General features: G+C 41.8%; 1 long non-coding RNA gene across 1 annotated transcript in view; it reads left to right on the top strand.

Annotated features, from left to right (window-relative positions):
- The first annotated feature begins 518 nt into the window (after positions 1 to 518).
- The window catches only part of LOC144819991 (uncharacterized), a 44,635-nt gene continuing 21,819 nt past the window's right edge, over positions 519 to 23,334 (top strand). The window contains exons 1-2 of the long non-coding RNA XR_013607658.1: positions 519 to 572; positions 3,188 to 3,238. This is a non-coding gene — a long non-coding RNA (uncharacterized LOC144819991). The remainder of the gene's footprint in view (positions 573 to 3,187; positions 3,239 to 23,334) is intronic.

Raw genomic sequence — 23,334 nt, 5'->3', positions numbered from 1 at the left:
AGGCTCTTAAACCCCCCCTACGCCGCAATCCCGCCTCCTCGACCCGGAAGCGCAAAAACTGCTTCCGGGTCAACTGGCGGGACGCGCAGCCCAACCAGCACTGGTGGAGGGGGGGCCGGGCCCAGCCATGTGTGCGTGGGGGCCGAGCGGCCCCCCTTTCCTTTCTCTCTTTCCTTTGACTCCGACGCCTGCTTGCTTCGCGGGAGAAACTCGTGCAACGCTTTGTTGTTGAGCTGGCTGTTCTCCTTAGGAGATGGGCTTGAATCTCCTACTTCAGTTAAGTGCCACTTTAAATCCTGCATTTGTTTAAAGTCCAGTACTGGTGACTCAAGTGTGCTACTTTTTATATTATATGCTACGTGCTTAGAACATGCTTATTTAAATATTTTGGACCTCTCACACAGTGAAATAGAAACATTGTCCACTACGGGTCTTTGGCCTCTGAACTTTAGTTTATTTGGGACATATTGAAAGTATGAAGCGAAGTTAATTCTGTCTTTTTATTTTCTCTTTGCATTTCTATCTTTTGTTACAGACTCCATTATTGAAGCTTTCCTGAGAAAACTGTGCAGGTATGTGTATCATGCTCTTTAGATCCTTGTGTATAACACTATAATCGCTTTTTTGATAATTGTAGTATTACAGCTAATAGTTCCTTTATATTTTACATTTTGATGTAGGTTTTTTATGACTGTGCTTGCATCCAGAACTATTGGAATCTAGGCAGGACCAGGTGGCAAGGTGCAGCAGTGTTTTTCTCTTTTCTCTCATTTCCTCCATTTCCCCTTCCTTTTTGGGACATCTACTGTGACTCCTGTTTTACACAGCAGTGCTGGAGGGTGTCTTAGAACGTAAGAGGGTCATTCATTCACCCTGCAGATGTCTTTACCTTCAGGTGTGTGGTCCTGACAGGTACCTCGCTAACTTGGAGAAGAGTGGTTAGGTTTTTAATTCTTGTTGTATACCATCACAGTGCTTGGCATATACTAGCAGAGGGTTTCTTCACAGTAGAGCACCATAGTGAGTTTGGCTCCAAAGGAGCTACTTGCCAGGCGTTTGGATCTTCTGACACTGCCATTCCCTAACATCAGTGCTGGTACAGGCACATGCTATTTTTTCTATAGGCCTTGACTGGTTCATGATGGGTGAATGAGTGCGTTAGCGAATAGCGTTTCCTTTCCTTAATGCCCATAGTAGTGCAACCCGGCCCAATGCTAGTGTCTGTGTATTTGTCTCAGAGTCTGGGGGCCCCATTCTCAAAGGGCCTCCACACTTGTGGCAGAGGCCCCGCAGTTGTGGCGAGGGGCCTGCACTTGTGGTAGGACCTCTGAACTGCAGTTTCTCATTTCAGAGGTCCTGCTACGAGTGGGGGCTCCCCAGCACGACTTCGGGGCCTCCATCACAAGTGTGGAGAACTTTTGTGAATCAGGCCCAACATTTCTCCAGCTCATTACCCACCACTCCCTATGCCAGTGACCTCATTTCATGGGCAGATATTCATGACATAATTCCATCGACTAGAAGATGCATCTCCTTAGTCCAGTAATCATGTCACCTTGAACCTGAGTCTGCATCTTACTGGCCATTGCTCACCTCTTCCAGGACAATGCGCGCATCTCCAAAGGCCATTGTGTGTTTCCTGGGATATCTTGATGATGCTGTGTAGTTCTCTAGAACTGATGGTTGCAGTTACATTGTAAATTCCTCGTATATCATTCTTTGACTTGGAGTGATGACCTTGTTCTCCGTGGACTAGTAGAGCCAGGAGGAGAATACTGGAGAAGATTAGGGAGAAGGACAAAGGACCTTCCTGCTCCTTATTCAGGACTTGGTGTGATAGAAACAGCGTGGAAGAAAGAAAGCGCTGCAATGTGTTGTTCCCTCTTTCTGTGTGTCTGTGGTCTCTACTTACTTAATTAGATGCTTAATCTCAAAATAACATGCTCCAAAATGACTCAACTCAAAATAATTCATTTTACACATAATACAGATTTTCAACCTTGTTTTCAATATTTTATTGCTTGCTAATTACACAATCCTATTTCATTGTGTAATATTTTGTTTGTATTGTCGTGTTTTCTTATTAATACTATAATCGAACCAGTTACACTCCAATTTCTTTGTGTTGATTATTTACAACTGCACTGCCAGTTCTTCCATATTGTGTTCTATGATGATGACAAGCCCTGGTATTAGAAACGATTTAACAGATGTGATTGATCAATTCAATTACCTGTATAAAGATTGGATACCACTAACAAGTATTGAGTAAAATGTAAACCTTTAGCAAACCACATAATGAATACATAAAATGATATACTTAACCTTCAGTTCTCATTTTGGCATAAAGAATACAATCCATTTACTGCAATCAATGTACTCAGAATGTCAACAATACAAAACATTTTAGAATTACAAACTGGATATTTTAAAATACATAATTGTATAATGGATGTTTTTAAAATAGTATGCGCATTTTAAGTGAAAACGCATATATCTGTTTTAAAGTAAAATGCTTTGAATTTGCTGCAAGTACTTGCTGGTTATCAATTTTAATTTCAACACAGTTCAGTTAATATGAGAACGTGGGTGACAGTCAATATTTTATTTTTAAGTGTCATAGAGTGAAAATATGCAAATATTTTCTGATCTTCCAAGGATTTGAAGTGCCAATATTTTAAAAGCAGATGAAAAGGGTACATTTCTCAGTTTTAAATATATATTTAAGAGCTGTGTATGCCATACATATTCTTCTGTCAATTAAAACAATCTGTCAGTCTATGCGTACTTGTGAATGCAGCTTATTCACAAACAACAGGCTGCACACATTTGTTAAAGTACATTTTGCTGGCAGAATACTCCGAAATTTGGCTTCTAATTCATATCATTAATGGTAAAGCTTGATAAGCTGTTTCCTGGTCCAAACGCAGATGGCCAGTGTTTGTGTTGTACTCAGTTATTTCAGGAAAAAACTTTCTCACTTATTTTAATGTGTTATTCAGGCATCCTTCTATTTTCAAAAATATTGCATTACTTTCAACCTAAGGTGCTAGGAATCCTTTAGGAAAAGATGTGGTCTGGTATCCCAGCATTTATTATACAGTAGATCTCTGTTTGTCCTTGTGCATCTCTTTTCATGGGGAGGGAAATTTCAACTGATGTGATTATCTTCTATGCACTTCTTTAGGGAGCAGGATGGCATTGAGGCTGACAGCATCCCTTTCTGGCACAGTCGCTGGTGAGCATGGCCACAGACTTTTGCTTCCTATGGGTCAGTACTGGAGTAAGGGAGGCAGAGGAGCTGAAGGGTGGTTATCCTATGACTTCTAGGACTTGTGTTTATGTCTTAGCTGCCAGGCCAAAACATCTGTTTGTTCTGCTCCATGGAATTATAGCTATAGTCACCTTGAAATGTTAGAGGTATGTTAGAGTATCTAGATGTATATCTTTCCTTGGGATGTATGACATTACAACGCATACTTTTACAACGCCTACCTTTACATCGCAACTTTTACAACGCATACCATTACAACGCATAATGCTTTTAGGCACTGGATAGTGAATAGTTTAATTTACTATTCCAACTCCAGTCCCCGTGGATAGTAGGGAAGGTTATTGGATAGTAAATTAACCTATTCCCTATCCTAGAGCGCCCCCCAGAGCAATGCATTGTAATAGTTTGCGTTGTAAAAATTGCGTTGTAATGGTAGTTCGTTGTAAAAGTTTCGTTGTAAAGGTTGTTTCCCCTTTCCTTGAGACAGTGGAGGAAAACCATATCCTTCTTCTTAATAAACTCCTGATGTAAGATCATAGGACAGAAAAGGTTACATACCTATAGTCCTGTTTCTGCATCTTAGAACTCTTCATTGAAGTCATTAATGTAATGCAATGAAGAATATAGTAGTGTTTTATAACTGTCAATGAAGATCCAATCCTATGTTGCAGAAACATATCTTGTTGGTCTTCACGTCATCCACAGGGTATGGTACCAGAATATCATTGTCAGAATATGGTCTGAAAGAAATATCATGTACTAAATATTGTTTACAAAAATATAACCCCAGTGGAGTTAGTAATAGAAACAATAGAAATCAACACTTAATGGAACTATGTAGCTGATATTGTTTAAAAAGATATAACCCGTTGGCCTAAAGTAATAGAAACATAAGATAGCTGCACTCAATGGAACAATGTAGCCATATTTAAGACACAATATTTATGCCACCAATATTTCTTCATAGCCATATTCTGACATCTAGTCACACAATAGATGATTAATCTTGTTTGGATTTCCACCGATAGTCTTTATTTCATTTAGCAATGCTGTATTAATATATTTTCTATAGGCTGGGAAAAGGTCCAGGATTACACCTAGTAAACTGCAGAAGAGAGGGGGATGCTGCAAAGGTGCTAACGTTACTATGAAGAGTGGTATCATGAAGTTTGAACTCTTACCTTGATGAAAAACTTGTTTGACGTGGAAAAGGGGATAAAACCAAGATGAGACCTCGCTGAATAGTAAATATTTTTGTGCATTACTGCAAGTGGAAAAGTGTTCATGAAGGGTTTTACCAAACAAATTGTACGTTTTGGGGGGCAGCTCTACAAGAAACTAACACAGAGCGGTGCCTCAAGTCATTTTGCTGTGCCACGCTGCATTAGTTTCAAAGCACAGGGATGCAATATATTTACAACAATATGTCGCATCTCTGTGCTTCCCTTGCGCTGGCGCACAATCTGCTGCCATTCGCCAGTGCAGGCACCCTTGCACCATGGTGCAAGGATGCCTGCATCGTGGGGAGATTGTTTTTGTGCAGGAAGAAGTGCCCTCCTGCACAAAAACAATCAATTGAGGTGATTTCCTCTTCCAATGTGTGCTGTAGAATGCAGCACGCATTGAAAGAGGAAAAAATGAGGAGAAATAAAAACATTTCTCCTCGTTGCACCTCGCTATGCCACCCCTAGGGTGGCGTAGCATTCTGACGCATTTCCAGATTTACGATTTCTTGTAAATCTGGAAATGTATCAGTAGACTTGGGTGTTGCGTGGGAACACCCACAGCAAAACCCATGTCATGCCCCTAACACACAAAGTGGTGCATGAACAGGGGCGATATTTAGAAGCACAGGTTGAGTCACGCAGGGTGATTTTACCTGTTCTTGTAAATATCACTTAGCAGGCTGCGCCACCTGTGCGTCACGCAACTTGATGCACCTGCAGCGCAAGTGGCTTGTAAATCTGCCCCGGAGAATTTTTTTGAGTGTCATCTATGCAAATGTGGACACTTATTATAGCTTGTTTGCTAGTTATGGTAGAGAATCATTTCGCTTTAACAGAACTGCAATGCTTAGACATTAAACTCATTTCATTACAAAAGGTAATCTTCTGTTCTTTGAGGCGTTATTTTAGAGTCAATACTAGAGGCATTAAGAGGCAAGCGAATACAATGCATTAGTGCAAATCATAAGTGGGCCTGCCCTGCCGTAGCCCAGGCAGGTAGAGACATCTTTCATAAAATACATGAATTCCTCAAATGTATGTATAATATTGAAAGAAGAAAACTTGACAGAGATCACAGGAATTTACAAGCTGACTGGGCATTTTAAATGAATGCTTAAAATTGTTCTCTGCTGTAAGTAAAATACAATCTTTATTTTTGTAGTGAACGTAACACTGTTTCATGTGTGATAAAGTTATCACCTGTGAGTAGTGATTTCATTCTGTTATTAGAGGTTTGGTCTGGCATTTGACGATGCCTGTAATAGGAAAAGAAACCATGTGGATTAGATGGCTACTACACTTTCCAACTGGAGATGATGCATGTTCTGTGTTAAGCTGTGTAAACACACAATGCAAAAGTGTCAGAAATAGGGTTAATAATTTGAGAGGGGTGGACACCTACCAAGTTCATGAACACAATCTGGTTCAGCTAAAACACAATTTTTGGAGAGTCTTTCCTCAGCCCTTGGGGCCGTATTACAGAAAGTGCCCCAGGGGTCCAATGGGCGTTTGTGTCTGCTTTGCGCACCCCCGGGGCACTTTGGTATTACAGAAAGGGGCGCAGATGCTTGTGCAGCCCCTTCTTTACTGATAGCACTGGTACACATAAAGCGCCAGTGCTATTTTCAGGGGTGTCCCCTAATTTGCATGGGCCGTGTCCCATGCAAATGAGGGAATCTTATTGCTTCTAAACTTGCGCCGTATTACAGACTCTGGTGCAAAGGCAAAGAAGCTCTCAGGGGGCGCACTCACTGTGCACCACCTAGAAGGTGGCATGCTGTGAGTGCACACCCTGAGAGCAGCTCTCTGGCGGGTTTAAAGGGGGTCGCAATGACTCCCAGACATACCCTTTAAAAGTGCAGGCGAGTGCAGTCACTGACTGCACCCGCCTGCAAGGAGATCTCTAATCCCCTTTAAAAGGGCAGGCAGCTTGCCGCCTGCACTGTGAAAACATGGAGCAGCTGCTTTAATCAATCAATAAGAACATTTGTAAAGCACACCACTCACCCGTGAGGGTCTCAAGGCGTGGGGGATGGGGAGGGGTGCTGCTATTGCTCGAATAGCCAGGTCTTGAGTAGCCTCCTGAAGGTTAGTAGGTCCTGGGTCTGCCGTAGGAGGATGGGGAGGGTGGTTGGGAGGGTGGTTCCAGGTTTTGGCGGCGAGGTGGGAGAACGATCTGCTGCCGGTGGCCGCACTTCGGATGTGGGGGACGGTGGCAAGGGCTAGTTTGGCGGAGCAGATCTGGCGGTTCGGGGTGTAGAAGGTGAGTCATCTGTTGAGGTAAGCCAGTCCGGTGTTGTGGAGGGCCTTGAGTGCTGGGTGAGGAGCTTGAAGGTGATCCTTTTGTTGACGGGAAGCCAGTGCAGCTCTCTTTACAAGGCAGCGCAAGTTCGAGGCTGCCCTGGGGGCAGTGCATTCATCATAATAGGGAGCATTTTCCTTGTTTACTCTGGGTGCACCTTTTAAAAGGGGCGCCTGGTGCAAACAATGAAAATGCACCTTGTCTGTAATGCGTCTCCTGGTATCTAAGATGCAGGCTGTTCTCTAAAGAATGCTGGTAGATATGATCTAGACATTAGGTAAAGAAAGACCAGTTTATATGTGTTGTCTGTATTAATTCTTGGAATGGAGTATGTGTGTAACAAAAGGAAATCTTATGATAATGCGTAGGCAAAGATCACCAATGATAATCCACCAATGTCAATTCCGCAGAGGGATAGGGTAAGGAAATGATAGCAATGCCACAACCACACTCGCTCAGGAGAAAATGGGGTCTGAGAAATAAAGAGAAATAATGGATGTGATCCCATTGGTTTAATGTTAGAATGGTTATTGTTAAGCATATAGTCACTTTCCCCCCCAAATCTTTTTGGGTGCAGGCTTTGTGATCTCTTAGAAAGATAACAGTTAAAAAATATTATTGACTCCATTCATGGAGCATGATCATAGAGGCATAATATCATAATATCTCAGAACCCTATTATCCACTTACCTGACGTTACAATGAAGTGGCAATTGACAGCCCTGGAGAGTTCCCACCCCATCCCCAAACTTGAAAGCACCAAAGAGATGCAAAATGCTATTCAGGAAATAGAAAGTATTACCAAAATCTTGTAAGCAACGATGTCCTCAAGAGATAAGGGAACAGGTAAGAGAGGGAAGGGAAAATACAAAATCATGTTGGGAAACAGTGAACAAAATAATGTCTACCAAGAGTCCTACAACCAATGAAGTTGCGAGGAAACATCTTCTTTTCTGCTGTTTCCATTTAAACTAAACTGGGAGTGCTTGCTAGGCTCTTCCAAGTAATTTCTTGTAATTTGATTTCATGTAATTATGTGAAATTTCAGCAAAATTGCTCAGGATTGTGCATAATTACCTGCATTGCAAATCCATTATTTAGTGCTATATTTTCGAGTTAAAAGCTTTGAGGGCGCAATTTGCGCTAAAAAGTGTACAATAAATCACCCCCAGTGTTGTATTATTCCTGTGTGTTCACAATATAGTTTTCCCACAAATGGCTCATTCGCAGTACATTTTTAACACATAGTGGTGTAAAGGGCTCATTTCAGGATTTTCACATAATAAACATAATGTAAACGTCCCGAACATGTGCAAAATACTGAATCTGTTTTACTTGCCCATCTTTAGCACTGATTTAAAAATAATATCGTGGAATACGGCTGGAATAAAAAATAGTCCAGAAAAATTACAATACTTGCATACATTAAAAGCTAATGTGATTTGCCTCCAGGAGACCTGGTGTGATGAGAATTTTTTTGCGGGTAAGGACTACTACTTGTTGGATGGCAGAGCCACCTCCTCCAGGAGAGGCCATGCTAAGGGTGGAGTAGCCTGTTTGCTGTCCAATAAGATAAAATGGAACTTTGCCCATTATTTAAATCCCAGTAATCTTTTCCAGGCAATAATACTGTCCAACCTTGTTAATGGTAACTCACGAAAATCGATTGTGTTGATAAATGTTTATATTCCTCCAGATGCATGTTATAATGTATGTTTAAAGAAGGTTTTCTCCTATATAAAGAAAATCCTTGATTGTGAACCCCTTCCCCACATAATTCTATTAGGGGATTTTAATTGTAAAATCTCTAACTGTAGTTTAGAGCTGTTTAAAAATACGCTTAAGGAGGAATCCTTACAGATACCTCAAGCTCTTTTTCCAGGCAATATTAAGACTAATAAGTGAGGGAAATTATTTCTGGAGGAACTGTTAGAAGTTGAATGGCATTATAGTAAATGGAAGGCTTTCTTCAGATACTCCGGCAAATTTCACTCATAAGTCCAACAATAGTGAGTCTATTCTTGATTATGTGGCAGTGGGAAGTTCCTCTTTTTTTCTCCTGAAAGATCTGTCGGTCTCCAACACAGTACTTAGTGACCATAAGGTACTCACTATTACCGTAAATTTAAATCCACCCTTGACGGACTTGTGGTTTATAAATAGCGAATTTGTGAATTTTGGAGACAAATCTGGGAGATGCCGTTGGAATTTTAGGGCTATCAAGGGCTTGGCGAGTATCCTAGAGGCCGCTGTGGAGAATTTGGTTTATTGGAATGGTTTTGAATTAATATGTTTTGCTGATTTTATGAATGTGGTAACTTCCATTGCAAAAAAACCTTATCCTATAGTAAATTCCAAAGTAATTCCTAGTTGTCTTCGGTATCTTAATATTGAAATAAACAAATTAGTAAGGGAACAGTACCTGACCTATACTCCAGAAAGATACCACAGAATAGTCTTACAAAGAAGAAGGAGGAGCAGGGTGAAGGCTAAATTGAAAAGAGAGCGTGAAGACACCTTATGGATTAAACTGCGGGAAGCGGCATGCAAGGGTCAAGTTAGAATATTTTGGTCGCTTATTGGGGAGGGCTGTGGAGTAAGATCTAGACCACTGCCAATACCCATTGAAGAGCAAACTTGGGTTGGGTATATTGAGAATTTATATGCAGCAATGGATTGGTGTTAGAATATGGTAGAACATATGTGGATAGCTCTCCATATGGACCGCCGTCCGAAAAAGACATTGAACTGGCCATTAAGGGCTTGCGTTTTTCCGGAGCAATGGGTCCGGATGAGCTTCCCATTTCGGTCATAAAACAAAACAGTGAGATGTGGAGCAAAATTCTCTTCCCAGATTTTAGCTTTTGTTTTTCCCGTAAATCCGTTCTCCCCTCCTGGAGGGGGAGCATATTGGTCCACCTACACAAGAAGGGAGACCGTGATGCTCCACACAACTACCGTCAAATTGCCCTTTTGGACGCCATAGGCAAAGTCTTTGCAAAATGCCTCCTTAAGGTGATCAATTATTAAGGTGAAATATTGCCCCTTGAGCAGACTGGGTTCAGGCAAAGGCATGGTACTATGGACAATTTGACGGCATTGCAAGTTATAACAGAAATATATATCAGGGTCCGAGGAGGGAGAGTCTATGGAGCTTTAATAGACTTCTCCACAGCATTTGACAAAGTAGATCGCTCTTTGCTGTGGAGGAAATTATCGGACCTTGGCATGCCGTCTACTCTCCTGGAGCTAGTCCTGGCTCTCCACTCTGACACCTGGTGTAGAGTCTTGTTAGGCGGGGAAAGGGGACTTTCTCAAGTAATTTCTTCAGCCAACGGGTTAAAACAAGGCTGTCTATTGGCCCCTTTATTATTTTCCCTTTATATATCTGATCTCCCTCATGTTTTGTCCTTAAGTGAAGGAATTGCACCCGTTCTGGGGGGTATACGGATTGTCTGTTTGCTGTATGCAGACGATATATTCATCCTGGATTTAACACCAAAAGTATTAAATAACCGTCTACAGGTACTTCATGAATCTGCAGAGGCACACTATCTGAAGATAAATGTGTCAAAAAGTAAAGTAATGTGCATGACGGGAAGGAAAAAGTTGAAATATGTGAGCTTTCCTTGGTCTGTAGGTGGACGAAGATTGGAAGTGGTAAAATCTTATGTCTTCCTCGGAAAAACTATTGTTGGTAATCTAAGTGAAAAGGCTCACATAGTAAACAACACTCGGAAAGCAGTTGTCCAAGGTAAAAGTTTATTCGCCCTCTATAATTCTACAGGTAGAAGACACTTCGCTGTTCTGCTAGAGGTTTATCGTGCTAAAATCCCAGCATCGTTACTCTATGGTATTGAATTACTTGATATAAGAAACTGGGGTTTCTTAAATACTACGGAAGGCAAAATTTTGCGGCATCTAACCACGGTCAACACAGCGTGCTCTATAGCCGCTTTTAGGCTGGAATTTGGCCTGCGTAGTAGTTGGGTTCAGGGCCTAGCTGGGATAGTGCACTGGGTCTTTAGCCTTGGAAGGGGAGATCCAGGTACTCTAAGACACCTCATTCAAACTGAGTTGCTTGGAACTTTTAAAGAACATTCTTTAATTGTAAAAAACTTTGGAACTGCAGTTACCTTTTACAACTTGATGAATTGGTTCTTTTTACTTTATCTGCATATCAGCTGAAGTCCATTTTGAAGTTGGCATCCTGGAAATTAAGCTTTAAGATGGATAGGGAAGTCCGTATCTTGAAGAAAGGTGTCTCTCTGGCCATCGATGCCTGCCTAATGAGAAAAGCGCAATCATATGTCACCTGGAATCTTCCACATGGTGTACGTCGGTTTTTGTTTCTATTAAGGCAGGATCTACTTCCTTTGAATAATCTATTGTCCAGATGGTACGGCTCCTCAGCTATGTGTAATTTTTGTAATAATTCAACTCAGGATATCACCCATGTGCTCTTTGTGTGCCCGGCCCTACTTTTGCATAGGCGTAAGTGGCTGAGACCAATTTGTCTTCAATTAAGTATTCTCTCTGCCACTGCATTTCTAGACGCTATTTATAATCCCCCCTATGAAATGTTTTGTCATAAAATCTTTAACTTTTTCAAAAGTTTCCTAGATATATATTAGAGGCTTTTAAATGTTTATTCTCTTTTGTATTTTATCTGTGATTGTAAGAAAATGTATTTGTCCTTGTCAATCTCTTATGTGGATCTCATCTGAGTTCCGAAATCATAAATAAATAAACTTGAAACTTAATCAGAAGTCCAAGATTATCATGAAGTTAAGCACAGCAGAAACTGGGCTGGATTAATTATATGGAATTATTCCCATTATTTGATTATTTGAATACACACCTCAGCCAAGCACTACAACATGTGATGAGTAATTTACCTATCTATGCAATTAATGAGGACTGATAGACATGAAGTCATTGTGCCATTGTGGTAGCCATTAGCTCTGTGTTGTACAAATATATGGAAGGCCTTTACATCCAGTTATGATGGCCATGCTAGTATATCAACTCAAGCCAAAACTACATGCAATTTCCAGACTGTCATCACTGTGGCCACCCATTTGATTAAAAAAACAACCCAAATTTAAAAGTATCTTGACACAATGCCATAAACGTGAACTTCCTTACTCAAACTATATTTCCCAGCGTGCCATCTGTTCAGAACTACACTCATGATTAGGGCTCCCGGTTTTATGTTTTTTATGTTTTTTAACACTGCTGTCTGTATTTATCCATATTTATTTCTTGGCCATCCCATTGGTATTTATCTATATTTATTTTGTGTTTTGAGAATAAATGAAGCGGTAAAACTGCGTATTTCCACATTTATTTAATTGATAAACATGCACTCATACAAAAATGCCTGTCTCGTTTTAGCAAGTAAAGCATAAACGTGAACGTCCTTACTCAAACTATATTTTCCAGCCTGTCATCTGTACAGAACTACACTCATGATTAGGGCTTTATTTTGTGTTTTGAGAATAAATGGAGGGGAAAATTGTGTATTTTCACATTTATTTAAATGATAAGCATGCACTCATACAAAAATGCCTATCTCGTTTTAGCGAGGAAAGCAGGCAAATATAACAAAGCAGTACATCGAAAATCAAGTAAGACATCCGTATACACTGATGTGGACAGAAAGTCTATGAATTCCACAAGATAGCGTCAGTATGTTACGTCCCTGATGAAAGCTGGTTCATGGACAGTTGGTGTTCACATGTGTATCAGGCACCCAAAGGAACATCGCACTAGCACCCAAACAATGGGCATCCCCAAACAGGAGGTTAACAGGATAACTACACGAGCCTGGTTGTGATACTCTGCATGACCTCTCGGAAAGAACTAATTCTGTCAACCTGACAGAAAGGACAGTGCCAGACAAGGCCTGGCTCCATTTTCCACTAAATGCAACAGGTACACCCCACACACTTAACAGCAGGAGAACACAGCGGATTAAACGCAGGGCAAATAAACCAGCCACACACAAAACAGGATGTTGAATACCCATTAAGAGAGAGGATACTGGAATAAACTCGACTCACTAGATTTATACAGATACACATTGCAGTCCCTTTATACTGGCAGTACACAGCAAACTGAATGTAAGCTTCAGTTTTCTCAATGAATATGCCATTTCAGCCATAATATTCAGATTTACAAATGCCAAGTGAGACCACCACGGGGTAACACAAGTGATGTCCGGTATTGAACCTCACATGCAAAAACATGTGTATTCAAATTGCATTATAAATTAAGAACGAACTATGGGGCATATTATCAAGAATGGGCGTTACACTATCGCCGCTTTTATCGGCAGTAAACTGCCGATAAAGTAGCGATAATGGCCTTGATAATATGCTCTATGAATTCCAATCGAAGCCCATGTTAGATGTAAAGACATCTAACATATGGGCTTCGATTGGAATTCATAGAGCATATTATCAAGGCCATTATCGCCGCCTTATCGGCAGTTTCCTGCCGATAAAAGCGGCGATAATGTAGCGCCCATTCTTGATAATATGCCCCTATGTTGTTCTCCCCTCAGTGTTCCACATCAGAGGAAGTTCATTGGTATAATTATCAATGAAATACATAGCCCTCATTAGGGACCACAGGAACTGCATTTATATGGACAGTGAATGAGCAATTATCGGTATTAACAATGTGCAGGACGTTCTTTTGGAATAAGAACTCATGATGATTCTATACTTGAATGTTGCTTGAGATATGTGTATGTTTGTCAAGAAATGTGCCATGCCCTTAACTGTTTTTACCCAAAAAGGTACTACCCCAGGATAAATGCATTAAAGTTGTTTGCACGTTTTAAAACAGCTTAAGAGTAACACATTGAATAAAGTCTATCCGTCACAAAAATCAAAGTACTGATGAATTTATATCCAGAGGGTTCTTGTCTGGTTATCTGTAAGCAGGGTACCAAAAAGCTCCATGTAATTGATATGTTGAAGATGACAGAAGACAGTATGGAACATTGGGGGTCTCCACTCTTGATAAGGACCTTTTGTGACCTGAAGGTGCCCATGTGATCTGGTACTTGACGTACTTTTGTAAAAGCTTTTTCAGCACAATCTTACACATCTATGACCCAAAACTTCAGTTACAGTAAAGTACAAGAGAATATCTTTATCCAATCAGGGCCGGACTGGGAACCACAACCGGCCCTGGCAAAGTGCTCGGCCGGCCACCCCTCCCCACTCGGGGAAGTTGGAGGTGCCGCCAAGCTCTTTGCCCAAGCCGATTTTTGGCCGATTTTGGTACACGGCCGATTTTGCAGCTAAGCTGCAAAAACGGCCCTGTAACAAAAACGGCCCCCAGGGGCCCAAAACCGGCCCCCACCTGTGCGGCGCACCGGGGGATTGCCCGGTGCCCGCTATGGCCAGTCCGGCCCTGCATCCAATACCTTAACCATCTTAAATTGTAGGGGTCTTCAGAGTCTAGAAACCCAAAATATTTTCCTAAGTTCGGTGGGTAGAGTTAGTCAGGCATTTAAAAACATGTGGCTATTCACTAAGGTATATGGAAAATTCAGTTGCGACCATATGAGTGTAACCAAATGTACCTTTTCTATGCTTGCCTGGAATTCACAAAGAGATGCCCACCACAAGTGCTGAGATCTCCACAATCATAAATCCCACACATGTTGTGGAAAGTGGGTATTTCAAGGCATGGTTTGCATTGGAAGTTTAACAATGTCCCCTAACTAATACGTACAGTGTGTTTGGTCTTAACTCCTCTCCCTCTCCTTTACACCCTGGTAAGGGTTATACATTTGCTTCAACAAAGGGCTGGCATAATGTTCATCTACGGCGGGAATGGGACGAGAACAGCTACAGATCGGCTGGGGCTAAAGGAAACAGTCTTTCTCCAAGGAATACAAAAATTCCCTGCAGAAAAAAATGTGCCTGTTGAGTTTTCAAGCTTTGAATCTAGACATGTTGGTAAATAGTAAAGAGCACAATTGAGCAGAAGCGAATATCTACATTTGTACTTTTCCTACTTTTTTTGTGAATATCCCCCTTTGTATGTCCTCGGATGAAGGGCTGAATATTTGATACTAAAATTGAAGCTTAAGTTTTGCTGAGTCAATCCGTACTTTTTGTTGTCATCCACATATATTCACAATTTAATTTTAGAAAAGTATGCCCAGGCCTAGCTACAGAATTTCAACCCATTAAGTGTTAGCATTTGCTCAATAAGTAACAGTAGTAGTCCCAATAAACTCACATTTAAAGATGGATATTATCTATTGTCCCATATACAATTATGATATGCTAGCATTCATCCTTTCAGTCTGTAAAAGAAAGGAAAAACTAACACTAAGGTCACAAAAGCTTGGGCTTCCCGCCTTATAGCTGTCCGTTTTTTTAGGGGCTTGAGTAAGTCTTCTCTATAAATCATACCTACCCTTCTCAACACAAAAAGCTTGCTGAGCACCACTCTGAATAACACACAAAAAAGAGATTTTTCCTTGGAACATCAGGAGAGGGCAGCAGTGCCCAGTAAAAAAGTGGTAGGGATAATACACAACAAACAATTGAAAAAGGGTGAATGATAATATACAAAGGAGAAGTTGGATGAAATCAAATTGCATAGACATTTCACATGTATGACCTGTCAACCTTAAGGTGGTTTTCCTCCGCACTTTTTGCAAGCACCCTCCTATGTTTCTGAATTCATTTTTAAGAATCTTAGGACTCTGTGCACCTAACCACTGCTAAGCAATGCTAAAGTGCTTGTGCTCACTCCCTTAAACAAGGTGAAATTGGCTTACACCTGATTGGCACATTTAATTTACTTATTTGTTCTTAGAAAAGTGGTATACCATATACCTATACCTGGTAAATTAAATGCTACTTGTGGGTCTGCAGGACTTATTGTGCCACCCATTTAGGTAGTATCTTAAAACATGTCCCATGTCTGCCATTGCAGCCTAGATACAGATTTTTATTGCCAATTCAACTTCGCAAAATAACCCCCTTGTCAAGCCGTAAAGTCCCCTTTTTTTACATATAGGTCACCCCTAAGGTAAACCCTAGGCAGCCCATGGGGCAGGGTGCATTGCAATTAAAAGGTCAGACATACATTAAAATCTTACATGTCCTGATAATAAAAAACTCAAAAATGTGTTTTTTACTTCTGTGAGGCCTACCTCTTCTCTAGGATAACATTGGGTTACCTTATTGCATTGTATAAATGTTAACCTTTGATCAGGAAAAGGTGGGCACTTCATGTTTAATTTAAGATCCTCTTTTAATGGTAAAGTTGGATTTTAAGTTACAATTTAGAAAATGCCAGTTTTAGAAAGTTAAACTCACAAGATGATGGACGAAATGTTGCTCAATGGCAAAACATTCACCCCCAGTCACAGATCTGGGTTTAATCCATTGTTATTTGGCTCACCAAGCCACCCCAGTTGAGACATGGCAATATGCAAATCAGTCTTGACCCTGTGCCTCATGGAAACAGTCCAGACCGAACTGCCAATCCCTGTCTTCCCTGGACCGGAATCAAGCATCCTAGGACCAGTTTCTGGCTATCAGCCGTCTTCAGCCAGGATAGCTTGACTCCAGTGGCGTAGTGAGCACGGGACCCACGTACCCTTCCCACATAGGGTGAACAGCAATACACACAAGATGATGGACGGAATGTTGCACACTGAACTGGGGTGGTGTGGTGAGCAAAACAATGATGGATTAAACCCAGATCTGTGACTGGGGGTGAATGTTTTGCCATTGTGCAACATTCCATCCATCAATTGTTGTTTTTGCAGTTTTAGAAAGTTGATATTTTTCTGCCCTAGCTATTTGTTGCTTGCAGCCTGCTCCTGGGTCATATGACACTGTGTATTTGGAAGTTGGACCATTTATATTCCTCCCAGACAATTACCAAATAGAGGGATTAGGGGTGCCTGAATGGGCCATCACTGGCAGGATGTTGGCCGATCTGGGCACAGCCCCAATTACAACTCAATAGTCTGTGCCCTACTTTCACACAAAGAACTTCCCACTACATTATCGTGCCTGCAGCCAGGCTGGAGCCAGGCCATGGGTGCCAGGAAAATCCAAGCACTTCAAGAGGAATCTCTAGAAACTTCTCCACACTTCAAAGAAGGCACCAGGTATAAAAATATGATCCTCAGACCCACTCTTCAATTCACTTTCTGGACCTGGGGAAGGACTCTCAGAGGACTGCCTGCTGCTGTGTCCTGCTGTGTACTTCAAAAGACTGCGTGTTGCACCTGGAAGGACTACTCTGCTGGCTGAAGCATGCCTTGAACTCTCAGGGGCCTGCCCTGCTGCTTGAGCCCCATTCTACCAGAGTGACCCCAAGGGCTAGATGATTGTCTTCCTGATCACAGCCTAAGGAACAGAAAAGGCCCCAACCATCTTGAACCCACACCTGTGTGAGTCCAGACCATCCAAGTGGTTACTTTCTAGTCTGGGATGCTTCGAAGTGGTGCTATAGGGGCCCAGATAGCCAAAATCCAAAACTAGGGACTTAAGAAATTGTTGGTTAAAAAGTGTTCTGAGAACTGAGAGGAGACCATGACCTACCTGCCCAAGGAGCATAGCTAGGTGGACTGACTTTGCGTCAGCTCTTGTTACGTTCTTTTCAACAGGTACTGGGCACACGTATAGTTAACAATTCTGATAGTACAGTAGTTAGAGACAAATACGATTGACACCGGTAGTCTAGTAAAGCCAGTATGTGATGCTTTATGCAGTTCTGTTTTCAGATTTTACAAACACCAGCCGACACGTGTTTCATCAACAGGGCATTGCCTCTGACTCTTCAGGGCTGCAGGCGGCGCGGTGTTCGATGTGGAATCGGTGATCGTCCGAAAATGAAGGATGTAAGAAAGTGGAGGGTATGGAGACGAGGTAGTCCAATACAGGAAGCAGTCGGGTACGACTAACTGGAGGTAACCTAGGATGATAGGTTACTGCCGAGCTGTCAAGCGATAATGGTTCAGTGTTACGTTCTTCCCAGAAATAGAAAATCCTGTTTAGTGGTCCTTCGTAGATGGGCTCTCTGACCCGTGAAGCCCTCGTTAGCTACAGCTTTGTTCTGCCGGAGGTTTTTTGACTTCGAATAAAGAGACTAAGTCCAAGCGTAGAAATCATCATGACGACTTAATCCAGTGGCTGCCTGATGATGAAGTCTCCTCCTCAGACACTGCCTGCAGCCTTACCCCGTTGAACTTTGCCTTCTCAGACATTTTCTAATGAATTTCTTTTAAGTCCGAAGTAAGCACCAACCAGGCCCAATCCACTTCTTGTATCTGGCCCATGCTTCATCGTGGTTGGCCTAATTTCTCAACTTTGACCGGGTCTTGTGGGACTAAATATCCATGGTTGGCACTTTGATCTTTAAGGCACCCGTTTTTACTTTAAATTAAAAAAATGCAAGATTCTGGTTCTACTGATTGGATTTATGTCACATGGGTATCAAATAATTTAATAAACTTGACTCTATTTTTCTAAATTGGTGTAGGGTTTTTCTTTTTTGTGTTTAATTTTTTTACTGTTTGGGTGCTTCATAAGTACTTTACAAATTGCTTCTAAGTTAACCCTGACTGCTTTTGTGCTGAACTGGAAAAAGGGTTAAGCGTGAAGTACAGGTTAATTCAGTGACTGTTTGTGGTTATTCCTGACAATGATTGTGACTGTTGTTTGAGTAGGGTTTCACCCCATCCCCAACCAACTACCCAATTTCTCACATAGGTGCTAAGTGGTGGGATTCAGTAATTAATGTTTTTGTAGTGCCTCGCGTTATTTTGTTGTAACACAAAAACCCCATTATAAATAATTTGATTCCAGATTCAACCTCTTTTTCAATTCTCCTTTTTTCTCTCAATTGATAGTTCCTGCCTCCCCTTTCTGCACTTCAGACTTTTTGTTGGTGTACCTGTAATACCTTGCCAGAATGCAAATGGACCCCAACTGTCTCTTATTTTGCAATATGAAGGAGCTGAGGAGTTGGGGGGGCTGACCGTGAAGAAGAGTGGTTTTGAGGTAGCACACTGGTAGTTAGTTCTAACAGAGGACCAAGCAGGTGATGCCCCTGAGAACTATAAGGAAGAGAAGGGAAATTACCTGGCAATGGATCCTTAGGAAAGATGAGGGCCTACAGAGATTGGGTACCCCACTGGATCCTCTGCTGGGAGCACAGTATCCTCTCACAATCTGTCTTCTGAAGATTTGAAGGACAGACAGCTTGAGAGGGACCTCAAGCAGCAACTAGCCACACTGGCTGCAGAAGAGAAAAGAGCTGAGGCAGAAAAAGCCTTAATGAAGGAGAGAAAGGCTGAGGCAGAAGGAGTCTTGGCAAAGGAGAAGGCTGAGGCAGATAGTCTGCTTATAAACTGGGTCTAACAGAGCTGGAACTAAAGCTCAAATAATCCTCGGAGGACAGCAATTATAATGCCAGCAACTGCACATTGCCCAATGGAGACAGGAGGGTCTATATACCCCAGGGCATGGTGCCTAACTGTGTTCAGGAGATTATATTCATAAGTGATTTGAAGCCTATGAGGTTGTCCCTGAGATACACAGTGTCCCTGAGGAGGATTGGGAAGCCAGTCTCCAGGGGTACAGTCCGAGTGAAGGGAGGGATGCACTGCTATTCCTAGGGGAAGGGGACAGGGTGAGGTAACCACTCATGAGGGGCACACTTATCAAGAAATATAGTCCCAAACCTGAAAAGTGCAGGACGATGTTTAGGGACAGCCAAAAATTGCCCTATCTGTGCTGGGTAGATTCAGTGGACTTGTTTTGTAAGGCACTGAATAGTTGGGTAAAGAGTAGAGAGTTAAAGACTTATAAGGACTGTACAATTTGGTTGCCAGAGAACACATGTTCATGTATTGGTTTCCAGAGCTATCCCAATACCTAAATGAATGCAATCTCACTGACCCCAGGGAGCTTGCAAGGAAGGCAGACCTTTGGACTAGTACCAAAGTGTCAGAGAAGGTACCTTGTGTTGACCCTTAAGGGGGTGGTTCAAGTTCCTCCTACAGACCGAGGGGGAGGATAAAGTGTCCCACATAGGTCTGAGATTAGTGTGGGGGAAAGGGTTCCCATGCCCATTCTAAAAGTAGGAGGAGAGGTTCTGGTGGCCGGTGGTCCAGGGAGCTCCATTCCCAAACCCGGTGCTTGATTACTCCTAGGTGGGACACAAGCAAGAGGCCTGATCTGTAACAAAAGACCATCCACAGGAATAGGTATTCCCATTGATGTCCATTGACTACATTCTGGGTATTGAATTACTGCCAGTGTCCAGAAAGCTGGAAGGGGTGGCTTCCCAGGGCTTCCTGAAAGCTCACTTTTCTAGGGTATCACTCCCAAGTGAAGGATACAGAGGTCCAGATGGAGGGGCATCTGGAGGAAGGAATCACCACTGTCACCTGTTCATCCTCAGGGTATTCGACCTGAGCTGTAAAGCCAGTCTCTGCAAACCACCACGGTACTGGTGGGAAGTAGAGTGGAAGTAGGGTGCCGAACACCAAGGGTTATAACCCCCCACTCTGAGAAACCTCAGCGGTCAGAGAACCCTGGATAGCCCGGGGCCTTGCTCTGGCACTGACAACTTTCAGTGGCCTCTATTGGTTACTGTCCTAATGGGCAGAGTTTTCCACATCAATCAGAATTGTTCTTCCTTCATGTTACCCCTCTCTGGACTTAGACCAGAATTTTGCTTTGAACATCTATACCATTGGGAATGTGCTGAAGTCCATTACTTTTACATAGATTTGGTTTGATAATTTGCTGGCATGTGTGAGAACAGATGATCTTTCTCAAAGGACCTGAAGTGAAAAGGCATAATTGAGTTTTGGTACTATAGTCAGTAGTGAAACTCAAGATGTCCTTTTGATTTATTTTTTTATATTTTATTGCAAAATGCAAACCAATAATTATATTAGCTATGTAACATTAAAGGCGCACTACGGTCAGATAGAAACAAACATATTCTTCTTTTAAGTAACATTTAAGTAATATTTAAATGACTGCACATATTTGGAATCCTCCAATAACTGTCCAAATGCGTGATTGCATTATTATAATGTATTCATCAACTCACTCACTTCCTTTCTGCTAGGCACTCGTGCAATATTCCCTATATTCTCTCAAACTATTTTCATGGTTTGCCCTAGCACATTTACTAATTCTACAAATTACAATTATTATAATTTCAAGGTTCTTCCCACTCTTCCCTCAACATCAAAATAATTCATTCTTTTTAAACTTCACAGTGGAAAATCATTCTGGCAGTAGAAATATATGTATTTCCACTCTTTGGGTGATATTATAACCCCAATTAGTCTACATGATGTGCCATCAATTTATTTATACATTTGATTGACTTGTCGAACTTCGTCTTCTCACTACACATGGCACTCAATTGCAAAATTATGGACACCTGTATTCAATCACTTGGATATGTTCATAAACCCTTTCAGGCTGCTGGAGTGCAAAAACGGGCTATTTGTATTTCAATTAGTATCTTAATCTCACAGAAAGTCTTACTTTATTGTGATGGACACTCCTACATGCTTTAGTAAACATCATGGGGCATATTTACAAAATAGACTCACAGCACAGCAGGTCACCTTGCTGCGCTAAATAACAGGGAAAGGGCAGGAATGTGCCATATTTAAAGAATGTAACACGTTCCGGTCCTTGTCTTTGTGCTGGTGCCATTTTGGCAGCTCAGTGCTAATGCAGAAGCCCTTGCATTGCATTGCAGACAGGACTGTTTTTGTGCAGGAAGGGACACCTTCTAGCACAAAAACTATTCTGAAATGCAAATGCCTCTTTCTGTGTGTGCTGCAGAATGCAGCACACATAGAAAGAGGAAGTATTGCGGAAAAATAAAGATATTTCTCCTTGTTACGCCTCACCTGGGGAGGTGTATCTATTGGCGCTTTCCCAGGTTTTATCTGTTCTGGTAAATCTGATAATGCATCAAAAACCATGGGAGTTATATGGGAACATCCATGCAATGCCCATGGAATACCTCTCTGGCGCAGAGTTTTATGAAACCACTCAGGGCCACACAAGGTGGCTTTGCTTGTTTTCATAAATTTCTTTTTTGTATTGGGTCACATTGGGTGGTGCAAGAGTGACGCAACGGGGCTCGTAAATATGCCCCCAAGTTTCCTGGGAACTAGATATGATTGAATCATGCTCTGAAGTAGTGGGGCCAATGGGCCTGCTTCTGGAGGGGGTCTATCAGTATTGTCATTAATGTGTACATCACTGCCAATAATATTTTTTTATTCAAGAAAAGCCACTACACAATTTTGGTAAGTGTTAAGTTATTCCACAATATTCGTGGTATGTTGTTTTCCATAGAAAAACTGTTGACCATCTCTTAAAGTTATTAAAAAATCTGTGTGAAACTAAATCAGTAGTACGTGGAAAATAATGATAAAACTCTGATTATTATGGATGCAATCTTGTCACTCAATTTAGGACATCTTTTTTAGCACCTGTTATGCATGACACGGCCCTGCGCCAAACAGTATTATTTTATTATTTTCAAAAAGAAAATCCCCTGACAGGATATTGCTCCCCTCACATGGGTGAGATCCCCCATGGCAATGGGGAGCATTATTTGTTTCTTTATTGTCCCTCAGTGCCAACGTTTGCCTGGCGGTGACGGACAGTAAACAAACTACTGCATATCCACCCATCCGGATTGGGCTGATGGGCATGTAGCCATTTCTCCAACAGACCTTACTCCATCGGACCGTTGTAGAGGTTTGGCTATTACTGTAACAAATTAGTCACCTCCATAGCCAATTTAGGGGGGTGGACCTTCATGTTGGCGGTATGTGTACCACTTCCTCGTTGCGATGGATATACATACTGGCAACAAAAAAATCAGGCCCTAAGTTGTTTAATGATTTCTGTATATTGCATTCCTTAACCTCCTCTGGATTTCCAAATAATTTTATATTGCCTCTTCTTAAATGGGGTCCTTCAAAACGTATTGATTGGTTTCAGCTTGGTAGCAAATGTGTCCTTTCTGATTGTAGCACTTCCTGCTCCACTCAATCGCCTTCTGCTGTAGCTCCATGGTGAATCATCAATGACTTTAGTTGTTGGTTAGTCTGCACTTGGCCTTCCCTGAAATCCATTATCAAAATGTACAGAACAACAGGGGCAGGGATGAAGGTAGAGGAGTCTGTTTCCTAAACCCCTCATAACACATAATGCTGAATTGCATTCTCTTACCAGCTGTCCCACAATGACTTTAGGGATTGGCAACTGTGCTCTTATCGTGCTAACCAGCTTCCTGAGTCTGCATTGCTCTTCACTGATGCTTGCAGATGTACCATAGACGGGGAGCTCCTATCCCGCTTTTCCCTGTATGTAAAAATTAATGCGACCAAGAACTTGTTGAATATCCAAATGAGATGTGATATGAACTAGGTTCTTTGCCCCTTTCTTTGATCTCCACTAACACCCAAAGCTCCTCTCCGGGTT

Source organism: Lissotriton helveticus, chromosome 2_1 (assembly GCF_964261635.1).
Source record: "Lissotriton helveticus chromosome 2_1, aLisHel1.1, whole genome shotgun sequence".
NCBI classification, from domain to species: Eukaryota; Metazoa; Chordata; class Amphibia; order Caudata; family Salamandridae; genus Lissotriton; species Lissotriton helveticus.
The sequence above is the reverse complement of the archived record's forward strand: the minus strand, read 5'-3'. Positions and strand labels throughout refer to the sequence as shown.